General features: G+C 35.0%; 2 long non-coding RNA genes and 1 pseudogene across 2 annotated transcripts; all 3 read left to right on the top strand.

Annotated features, from left to right (window-relative positions):
* The first annotated feature begins 42 nt into the window (after positions 1-42).
* On the top strand, positions 43-5392 carry LOC124446851 (annotated as a pseudogene).
* Positions 5393-6147: 755 nt separating this feature from the next.
* LOC124446890 lies at positions 6148-8297 on the top strand. Its single transcript, XR_006948552.1, has 2 exons — positions 6148-6201; positions 8024-8297. It is a non-coding gene; the product is annotated as an uncharacterized LOC124446890 (long non-coding RNA).
* Positions 8298-10086: 1789 nt separating this feature from the next.
* LOC124446904 lies at positions 10087-11670 on the top strand. Its single transcript, XR_006948554.1, has 4 exons — positions 10087-10185; positions 10998-11133; positions 11375-11494; positions 11626-11670. It is a non-coding gene; the product is annotated as an uncharacterized LOC124446904 (long non-coding RNA).
* Positions 11671-11960: the final 290 nt, after the last annotated feature.

Here is an 11960-nt window from a genome sequence, read left to right as displayed (position 1 = left end):
ATGAAGGTCGGATGCCTGTTGCCGCTGACTCGAAAAGCGGCTGGCTCACAGGAAGCCATTTGGGAGACTGCTGCACAAAGTGTTGTCGTTGCAGTTGACTGGTAACGTTTACTTTAATGATAGCTATGGGGATTGTCTTTTGTGACCTATCTCCCACCCCAGGGCGAAGCTAGAACTTTAATGCAGGGGAGAGGTGAATATTCATATATATGGTCATTCTGTGACCAACTAATTTCTTTTCAAATTAAAATAGCTTTTAAACCAAATCAGTCAAGCAAAACTAAATATTCACCCTCCCATCCAGCGTTCTTGCTTCTTCCCTTCCCCCGCCAGAAATCTTGTCTTCAAGGTAGAGTTGGGCTTGTAACAGCAAGAAATGTTGATGGATGATTCTCTATGTAGACATGTTCATTATCCGTGTTAGCAGAGTCCTGAGAAGGACTGTTATTGTTATTGTTGACTGACGTTTTGACATCCTTAGCGGTAGTCATCTTCAGGCTTAATGAACCAGAGAACCTTGAATATAAACATGAAAATAAAATTTAAAGAACTCCTGCACTGTCTTTGCGTTATGTTCTCTCAGCAGAATATCTTCATCTCAACTTCTTCATTGTGTTTTATTACGTTTAGAGTTTTCACGGGATCAGTGAAACTGGATGGTGATGCTATCGGTAGGTTTGCATGTATACATTAAAATGCATCTTACATAAGATTTTTATACATCTAACTTGACCATAATTCACTGACCATTGTTTATCCCAAGTACCCAAATTTCTAGTATCCAAATTCCTGTTCCAAATACCAAAACCCAAGTATCCAAATCCCAAGTATCCCAAATCCCCAGTGTCCCAAATCCCCAGTATGCAAATCCCCAGTTCTCAAATCCCAAGTATCGTTATCTCCTGTATCCAAATCTCAAAATGTTTTCGTTTTTCTCCTAAGTCGATTTCGTGGAAGGTTTACGTCAAGTCTCGGAAGTTCAGCTTTCCAATCCTACAATGATACGTATGTTTAGTCTGCAGAAGATCGTAGAGATTGCTTATTACAATATTGTTCGTATTCGTGCAATGGTCACGAATATGGCTGTGTTGGGAGATCATTATAACAAGGTTAGCAATTATTAACGACTAAGACTGTATCTTGATATTATGGTTAATAACATCACGTTGTTATGATGTACTCAGGTATAGTAACAAGATAATCATTGTCTTCAATGTTCTATGAACTACACTATCAGATCAATTGTGAACTATGATGATATTTTAAAACACAGTTCTAGTTTTTCATATCTCAAGTATAAAACAATATAATCAATGCCTTCATCTCCAATGTTCTACCAACTATAGTATTTCTCCATCTTAGATAATTCATGTGTCATTTTAATGGTTGTAACTCTAATAAAGAAGGCGTTCTTCTTTGCGACAATTATCCATGAAGTTCTTGGAAAGGGGAATTGCCAAATTTCCGATTTCAAAAGGATTTTCTCCGACCCTTCGAACACATAATGAAGAAAACAGGTAAGTTTATGCAGGAGTCAATTCTGTCAGAAAATGTAAATTTTCTTGCAGCTTGAAAATCTCTCAAATAAACAAAATTTGTGGCAGACTTTGTAGATTCTTTTCCAAGTTATAATTTTACGACGAATTTTACAAAGGACGTCTTTCGATCAATCGCTCTGTCTTGTCTCTTATAATTGGAAGGATTTGATTAAAATTCTTTCTTCAATATCTTTATGAACTTGGCAACAAGGACTGCAATTTCAGTCTACGATTTGCTTGAATCAACAACTGGATTTTTCACATTTTAGTTCTTCCACAATTCGAGATATGGTCGTACGATGTGTCACACAAATGGTTCATTCGCAAGCCGCAAACATCAAATCTGGTTGGAAAAATTTCTCCGTTTTTCATTTGGCTGCGTCCGATCATGATGAAGGAATCGTGGAACTCGCTTTTCAAACAACAGGTTTGTAGTTTAAGGAAGGAGATTTTTCTTCTAATCTTACCGCCGACCTGTCTGTTGTTCTCTTGGGTGAGGTTCTTGTATCGGTGCAAATTTTAAAATTTTAAAATAAAAATGATTGCATATGTTTGAAGAAATGATGGTGAATCCGTTTCCAAGCATGAACGACTTAGACATCTGTAAAATATTGAATTAAATTCAAATTGAATTTGAATATCGCTTAAGTAAATGTGTTTCTCGGATGTGACGGAGAACTTCGTTTATTTTGCAACAAGAATTTTATGTGTTCGTTCTTTTCCATGGTAATTCAGCCATATTCGTATAAGTTTTCAAGGTAAACTTTTATTTACCATAAAGTCGATGGATTATCTTCTCATGATTCATGAATGATAATTAAACGAGAGTTAATGGAGAAATGAAATAAATGTATGAAACAGTTTTAGTTGATGCAAATTACGTGTCAAAAGGCAAAGTTTTTAAACTTTTCTAGCCCTGTTTCTCTACTGTTTCAACGTCACTTGTAAATCAAAGCTTTGACAGATTCATTTATCCCACAAGATTATCAGTGTATAAATTTCACATCCCCATTCTCTTTCAGCCACGATTTTGAGAAATATTTCTCCGCGACCATCGACTCTTTCCAAGATGCCGTCAAGTGTCTCGAATTCGCATGCAACGCAAGTTTCCCGGACACGAGTATGGAAGCAATAAGACTGATACGAAATTGCGCCAAATTTCTTTCCGAAAATCCTGTAGTACGACAATTGCAAATCTACTTTCTTTTCACCTTTGAAATTTATTTGAAATTTTGCATCACATCAAAGCTAACCACTTTGGATCAAATCAAATCCTAATTATCTATTTCAATCGCTTTTTCGTGTAGCATTTTTCAATGGCGTCTGTTTTCTTTTCTTATATAAACAGATATTTAAAGACTACGGAGTAGAGAATGCTGGGATATCAGAGCAGGACAGAATCTGTGTGAAAGGCTGGTTTCCAGTCCTTTGAACTTTCGTGTATCATCAACCGATGTAAACTAGATGTCAGAACAAGGTATGGTGGAAATATTGAGTTGTTTGTACTGTATAGATTAGTATGCATTGTATAATTTGAATGTGAGCTATTTTCCATCCATCAACTAGAGGCCTAACCGTGATGTTTGAAATCATGAAAACATACGGGAACACGTTTCTCCAACATTGGTGGCGTGATGTGTTTAAAGTCTTGTTTCGAATTTTCGACAACATGAAACTACCAGACAGACAGATAGATTGGCAGGAGGTTAGAAAACTGTCATTATTTTGCTCTTATTATATGGCAAGCGTCACTTCCGGCTAAATGGCGCGCTTTGATTCGCTGAGAAACATTTTTCCGGTCCATTATTCTCCTGAAATGACCACGTTTCAAAACGCGTAATTTATAATATGTCGTTATTTTGGTCTTATTGTCTATGATTGCCATAAACACACATTATATCGCAAAAAGTCAACTTACATACACGACTATCCAGTTCCACATGGAATAATATTCATTTCATGTGTTCATGTCTATCCACCTTCATTCCTCAATCACTCATCCATTTCAATTGTGTATCCACTCCATTGAACTAAAATACATGGAACGCTACCTGTAATAGAAAACCGTAGTAATTTTTTGAAGCCAAATTTTACACCCAGACACGCGGGTGTAGTTCAATCAATTTTCACTGCGCGAGAGAACTCAAAACACTAAACACGTGTGTCTGGATGTAAGATTTGGCTTCAATTATTTGCTTCATGTAGCGTTCCATGTATTTTAGTTCAATGATCCCCTCATATCTTCCTCTATTTCTTATTCACCTTTATCCACTTTCATTCTAGAGTCTCTACTTCATTCTCTATCCATTCTTATCCTCTTGCATTCCCTATTCACACACCGATTTCATTTTGTGTAAACGATTTGTACCAGTATGGAAGTTTTGAAACACTCGTTTGTGAAAGTTACCCACCTGTAAAGAATGCTTTTGCCTTTAAAACCGGAGGGAGTAGTTTTAAACTACGGAAGGTCGTTTCCTTTACATAGAATAAAGTCCGTGTATAAGGTGTTGTATTTCCTCGTTATAAAATGAGACATCAGCTGAGGTTGTTTTGAAATTTGTGATGTTTCTTTATAGAAATCAGAATGGATGACAACAACTTGTAACGCTCAATCTGCTATCATCGATGTTTTTACTCAGTATTTTGATATTCTTGCTGAAATTTTTCTTGATGATATGTATGGCCATCTAGAGTGGTGTGTCAAACAAGGTAAGCTTGAAATTACGCAACGTGTTTGTGCTTGGCATATGCCTTGGTGATTGGTTCGTTGTGTCAGAACCAATCACCGTGATGTCCTGTTTGTTCGTTCATTCAATACATGTCCTGCCTTTCTCGTTCATTCAATATGTCCTGCTTTGCTCGTTAATTGGTGATGTCCTGCTTTGCTCGTTCATTCAATACATGTCTTTAGATAACGAGCAGTTAGCGAGGTCTGGTACCAATTGTTTGGAAAATCTCGTCATATCCATTGGCAACACGTTCTCCGAAGATCTGGGAAAAGACATATCAATGTGTAAAACGATATTTGAATCAACCGTACCTCACGAACTATTGAAATGGTGGAGTCCACCCACACCTGATGTCACTCCTCCGTCATCACCACTCAAGATAAGTTACACTTAGGGCCTGATTATACGGAGGCGAGCTGGCCCGGATAGCGAGCTAGCCCTGATGATTTCAAGGGATTGAAAAGAGCCAAAACTTCAAGGTTAAAATTACAAATGTTTGCGAAGCTCACACACGTCATTCTGGTTGTAATTCTCAAATTATGGCAAGTTGGTTGTTTTAATTTTAAATGTTTTGCGTAGTTATTAAATCAGAATTTTGTGAAATTGTTTAGAAAATTTATCTGATAATAAGTATTGAATCGTTTCTTTAAAATTTCACTGTAAAATTTCAGACAAATTTTCATAACTATTCTGTTTGTTTTATGTATTTATTACCTTTAAAATTGACGTATATTGTAGATAATGTTACCTGTTGACCTGGAGGATGATATCGTGCCCAAATATCTGGAAGGTAAATAAAAAGTTTTTGAATTCTTTTAAAGGAAAATGTTGCTTCAATTGTCTCCATGATTGTAGGATTGGAAAATATTTCATGGTAAGCTAAAGCTCGCATATTAAAAAAGCTCATTTGAACCAAAAGCTCATATGAAGCAAATGTTCGCATATTACAATATAGCTCGTGTGAATCTTTAACTCGTATGGACAAACAGCTTGTATTCTTTGAGTAACAAGTGAAAATTTTCCGTATTATTTTTAGACGAGGACGAACAAGATGGTCAGCAATCGTCAAAAGGTTTGAATGAAACAGAGGAGGAAATGCCTCAAGAAACAGTTGAAGAAACAAAAGAACAAGACAGCATCAGTTTACATAGTACGCCTAGTTTACGATTTGAACCTGTCGAAGAACACGAACCAGGTAACTATGTGTTAGAAATCGAGATTAATAATTTGTTGTCACAGCCTGCTGCCATTTACGTGTTTAATTTATTTAATTTGTTTAATTTACTTTTATTTTATTTATTTATTTATTTATTTTGGTTTATTGGAAAGTAGAAAAACGTATAATTGATATATGCGTTTGAAAAACTCAATCTGAAGTAAACAGCGACGTCATGTAACATTTCCTGAAACTGCTTATGTTCTAAAAATTTACATTTTTTGCAATGTTTGAAACAATAATGTTGTTAATTGTTGCTAATAGAACTAATAATGTTACTAATTTGTAATTATTACTACTTCTCCTTTTAACACTTATTTTTCATAAAAAATGGCACTAACTTAAGGAACTCGTTTTTGCTTTATTTTTTGGCATTCGTTGCTTATTTTATTTTATTTTAGAAGACCTCTAATAAGATAAATTAGCCCTTTGTTTGACATATTCAAAGTTCGATTTTTACCGACAAATGAAAAATCGTCTGTGCGTGAATACGGAAATGTTCAACAAACACCCGAGTGTCATTTTAAATTTTTCATGTATCTACTTTAACGTCGTAAAATCATCTCATTATTTTAGTTGTGCAGACGGAGAGGATGCTGTTCAATTCATTGATCATTAAGTGTGTCGTTCAATTGGAACTTATCCAAATGATCGACAATGTCGTTCTTTCCCAAGCACCAGCAAGCGAGAAGATGAAGATACTATGGCTGAATTACAGGTCAGTTATAATTGCGGTCATTGTAGGTAATACTGAGATAAATTGTCGTAATGTTGTTATACCAGAGTTCCCCTTGGTGGCATAACAAAGTTCTTAGCTGAAGTACAGAATATGTAATATACAGAAAAGTCACTTGTGTCGGAACCATTGATGTTTTTATCCTCAAGCATATTGTGCCGCGCATATCGACTGGCATTATTCCAGAAGTTTGGTTTTTTCATTTTTCCAAACACTAAAATGAACCGACGTCATTTCTTATATTGAAATATTTTTAATTTCATTACGAAGTAATGACGTCATGTAATTGTAGTGTTTGGAAACAAATGAAACCCTAAATATATCTTGCTGGAATAATGGCGGCCATGAGGACGCAGCACACTTGAGGCCCTTCTCTATAATTATTATTCTGTGGTTGTAGGGCTGGGGTGGTCACAAAGTCATATATGCATCTCTTAATCTGTAGAGAACAATTGATTTCACTGGAAGTTAATACAAAAAACATGAGTATATGAACCTCCCTATTTATCGAGTTCACATTTGGTACCTTTTCTTTAGACACGTAAAAATTTCAATAACTATCCTCAAGAGACTTTATAGAATAAACGATTTCCTTGGGTTGAATTTTAAAGTTCGTTATGTGTTGTATGCAGGCTTGTAAGATCCTCTTTCACCTGATTGGTCAAACTGATTCTCTAAATCACCTACAATGGTGTAATAAATCATCTTTCACTTGATTGGTCAAATTGATTCTCTAAATCACCTACAATGGTGTAATAAATCATCTTTCACTTGATTGGTCAAACTGATTCTCTAAATCACCTACAATGATTTAGTAAATCCTCTTTCACCTGGTTGGTCAAACTGATTCTCTAAATCACCTACAATGGTGTAATAAATCATCTTTCACTTGATTGGTCAAACTGATTCTCTAAATCACAACGGTGTAGTAAACTTTCACCTGATTGGTCAAACTGATTCTCTAAATCACCTACAATGATTTAGTAAATCCTCTTTACCTGGTTGGTCAAACTGATTCTCTTAAATCACCTACAATGATTTAGTAAATCCTCTTTCACCTGATTGGTCAAACTGATTCTCTAAATCACCTACAATGTTGTAGTAAATCCTCTTTACCTGGTTGGTCAAACTGATTCCTCTTAAATCACTGTTGTTGGAACTGATTTTTAGTAAATCCTCTTTACCTGATTGGTCAAACTGATTCTCTAAATCACCTACAATGTTGTAGTAAACCTCCTTTACCTGGTTGGTCAAACTGATTCTCTAAATCACCTACAATGGTGTAGTAAATCCTCTTTCACCTGGTTGGTCAAACTGATTCTCTAAATCACCTACAATGATGTAGTAAATCCTCTTTCACCTGATTGGTCAAACTGATTCACAAAATCGCCGGGATTGATGTAAAATAGACAAATTGCAATTTTACGAATTTTACTTTCCTTCATGAAATACCAAAAGAAATCATAGAACTGAGCTATGTGATCACCGGAGTGCTATCGTGGTGATTACACTATTATATACACAATTGGAGTCGGACTATTTACTTAAAAATAGCCATTTAAATACCATATGTAGCTACAACCGTGTTTTTTCAGAGAGTGATTGTCAACCATGATCCAATCAAATGCGCTCTTTGAGAGTTTTGCATCTTGGTTTTGACGTTTATTTAACAAGAGCTGAACTTTCATACAATTTCATGTCTTGACATTGTTATAAGTAGCAACGATACACTGTAGTCAGAGTTGTTTACTTTCAATAATCGTACATGTCTCATTATAATTATTGACTTAGTTTTTTATTTCAGTGTCTCAACACTCCTCGACGAACCGGTAAACGAAAACACGACGGAATGTTTCCACATCTTACATCTAACCAACTGTTTTTGTTTTGCGAAGTGCTGGAGAACTCGTATAAGTTTGCTAAAGGCTTCAATTTTAACAGCAAGCTGAGGACGGCGCTTTGGAAAGCTGGTAAACGCTTCATTAATATATTGTACCATTTGACACGAGCGACACATTTTTGTACAATTTCTATTCGAATTGGAAATTAATACACGAGTAAAAACATCACATTCAAAACGTTCAAGCAAAAAGGCAAATTTGTGGCTGTCCTTCCTATTAGGGCACTCCAAAAGCTGTACATGTCCGTATACCTAGACACCCACATGCAGCGTGACCAAGTTTGTTTACCAGATTTGGTCGTATGCTTAAATTGTCCTCCCCCTTTCTGAATGTTGCATCTACATAAAACAGGAGGAAAATTCTAAGGTCATTAGACTAAGTCTTGTGAAAGTAAGAAACATTTTTTTATGGTTTTTTCTAATAAATAAAGATAAAAAGAGGCAAATTCAAAAGAGGAGAATGAAAAACTTGATCCAGGTTTTATAGGACAGGGAGTAAAGATGCCTCAGATTTTGCTGGACTTCCATCAAAACTTGAATCAGAATCCTCGTGTCATAGCTTGATGAGGACACTTTGATGTTGTCCATGTTTCTTCTCCTTTACGTTTAAGGGGTCCTCGATTGCTCGTACTCTGATAGCGTAATAAAACCAAAGGATAATCCGTTCCCTTTTATTTGGGGTTCTTCTTATCAAGGCAAAATAATTTGAGCAAATGAAAGTACCTTGTGCACCAGGCTTCGGGTTAAAGTCATCCGCTCTGCTGTTTGCATTGTTTTCACCAAATTTCAGCAAGTGCTTGATCTTTGGGCCACTTATGAAAACTAAATTTTCTACATGAGACCTCTTAACTTGGTAATAGGGATAGCTTATATCATTATCGCAATATCCAACTGCACAACGCGCATTTTACCATTTTGGCTATGACTGCTCACGGCTACTCGGCTGTAGTTTAGGGTTTAGTTCGTTTGACTTGGCTTATGAGATCCGCACATTTGCGAACCCAAGAACATCGCTCAAACGACGGTCAAGTTGTTCAAATGTTTTCTTTAACTTTCCGCTTTTTGATCACAAAATTGGACTCACGTGATAAAAATTGCAAATAATAGTTTGACTATTAAAATGGATGAGTTTGAGAAATATTTTGAAAGAAATGGCCAATATGTATATTGTATAAGGGTAATTTTGCGCATTTATTAGTAATTTATATGGACGCCATGCGTGACCGCGCTCGGCGCAATGTTTTGCACCCCTGCAACATGGCTGCGATAACCTTGAAAAGGTCTATTATGAAGGATCACGGTGGTCTATTTTACAATTTGAAGATAAATAAAAAATCATGTTTCAACTAGGATTTTGTGATTAAATCTTTCAATTTTTGTTCTCAATGTAAGAGGCCAAGTGCTGCAAGTAAATAGTTGGCTTTCACTCGTTATTTTTTAAATGGATACTAAAATATTTCAGTTTCTAAAGAAAAATTACAACATAATAATCTATTTTAAAAGCGTTCATTGAATTTCTAAAGAAAAATCTCGCTAAGTAATTGCATGAAGCATAAAACTTGTGCGATCAACAAAAAGCAAGAGACACCAAGTAACAGGAGTCAAATTGGAAAAGAAAAAATTTTAAACTGCGACGTTATTTCAAACTGAATCAAAGGTTTTACCAAAATCAAAGGAGACCACTCGAACAAAATCTGTATTCTCGTTCAACCATTTTAACCAAAGTTACCGACGTTTGTAGCCCATGCAACTTAACTAACATATATTACTGAAAGTACTTAACAAAAAAACGGAAAATGCCAAATGAGAAATTAATTTAACCTAGTGCAGAGAAGCCTAACCTCATCAAAGGAGCCTTTGTTAAAAGATATTATATCTTTCTTAAATGAAGTACGATTACTCAATGTTTCCTGTTTCTAGTTTGTTATTTGCATTTTTATTTGATGGAGAAACTTTTCCTTTTGTTTCAATGCAATAAACCATATTTAATCATTAGTACTTTGCTTGAAGTTTTCTCTTGTGCCAAAGAAGACAAGTACCTCTAAAGTTTGAACGCTTCTACCAAGGTATTTATAAAACAACTAATATTTGAAATACCATCGATCAATTTTCTAAAAGCGATTGTCCCTCAAGTTTAGTCACGCTATGAAAATTTCAGAACTTTATGATCATTTATTTCTTTGGAAACCTATTGTTTTCATTGAGAGTCTTTCACTGATTATCAGAAAGTTTAATAAAATCAATTGTGTTTTTAATGTACACCGTGAATGTTTATCGACATCAAAACAATGTTCTAAAGCTATTCATCCGACATCACTATTTACTTAATAAAACTTAAAACAGAGAAAAACAACTTAAACTGTGTTTGCATTAGCCTGTACAAACGTGCGTATCTGAGCTACATGAATTATATCAATCAAAGATAATTTGCAAATGAATCATGAATACATGTTAGAGAAAAATTTTAAACTTTCTTGAAGTTGTCTGTTTCGCATTACTATTATTTAAAAAGAACTAAAAGATGTTTTTGTGTTTGTACTCGCTTATGTAAACCTTGAGACGTAAGTGAGAACTCTCTAGCTGGTGCAAACTGTCAACTTCGTGTAAAGCTTGCACTAACATTGTCTCCAGTTCTACCAATATCACTTCCGTTTGCTTAACCCTGTACAACAATTAAGCATCTTTTATTTCCAAATCCCATCCTATATTCAGTCTTTACAATCCTCTTGTTTAAATTTTTCGTGGGTGTAAGAGGTGAGGTGTGACCTTTCCTTACTAATTATCAATATACCAACAATTAAATTTTTATTTTATCTTCCTGTCATCCATTAATATCCATTCATATTATCCATTAATGTCCATTCGTCCTTTATTGCAGAAGCACAGACTGTCGTTGATATATATTTAAATTACGACTGTGAATTCGCTTTGTCGAATATCTTTCAAAGATTGATCAATGATTGGTCTAAAGTTGCCCAAGGATGTCAAGCTCTATTGAATTAGGAGCTACACCAGTAAGTTGATGAATATGTTTCAAACTGTTTAGTTCTCTACATTTTCTTGTTCATATCTATGCCACTCGAAAAGGACTGGAACGTAGTCTATTATGAAAAAAACTGGGACATAGTCTATCAACATGAAAAGGAGTAGAACATGTCTCTAATTTTTTGTGCTGACAATGTTGATTATAATACATCTTTTATCACGTTTTATATGAATAGTATCAATGTCATCTTGTTTTATATGATTTTCCAGGTTCAAGAACGCAGTATTTGTATCAAAGGTCTGGAATGTCTCTTCTTATTCTTAAATGTATGGTAGAATGGAGCAGGGATCTTTACTTTAAACCTGGTTCTCAGGAGGCCGATAATTTTGGTGAGTTTTAACATCTTTATGAAACTGAAGAAACTCGCATGTAGCTTAATATAAACTTAATATTGTTATACATTTCGATAACTTATCGCTTTATGATCCATTGTACTTTCTTTGATATCGCTACACTGAAGAATTTTGTCTCCATCAAGATTCCATCTTTCTATACTCTGTATCCCTATTTATCGGTACTCCATTATTTTCTTATACACACGTTAATGTTCTTAATCATAACTAGTTGTTCGACAATTGTAGTTAACCTCTCAGGATCTAAGTTATCCCTTGGTTATCTTTTTTACCCTTGCTGGTGTCGCTGTGGATCAAGGCTAAATCTTAATGTTTATAGTTACTGATTATTGACTCATGCTACCCTCAATGTTCTAGTCTATCTCAATAATCTATACTATCTTCCGATAATCTAGGCTATCTGTTAATGATCTATGCTAACCTCTTAATGATCCATGCAATC

This window comes from Xenia sp. Carnegie-2017, unplaced genomic scaffold, assembly GCF_021976095.1.
Source record: "Xenia sp. Carnegie-2017 unplaced genomic scaffold, XeniaSp_v1 HiC_scaffold_127, whole genome shotgun sequence".
Taxonomy (NCBI): Eukaryota; Metazoa; Cnidaria; class Anthozoa; order Malacalcyonacea; family Xeniidae; genus Xenia; species Xenia sp. Carnegie-2017.
Note: the sequence above shows the minus strand (reverse complement) of the source record. Positions and strands in the feature narration are given on the sequence as shown.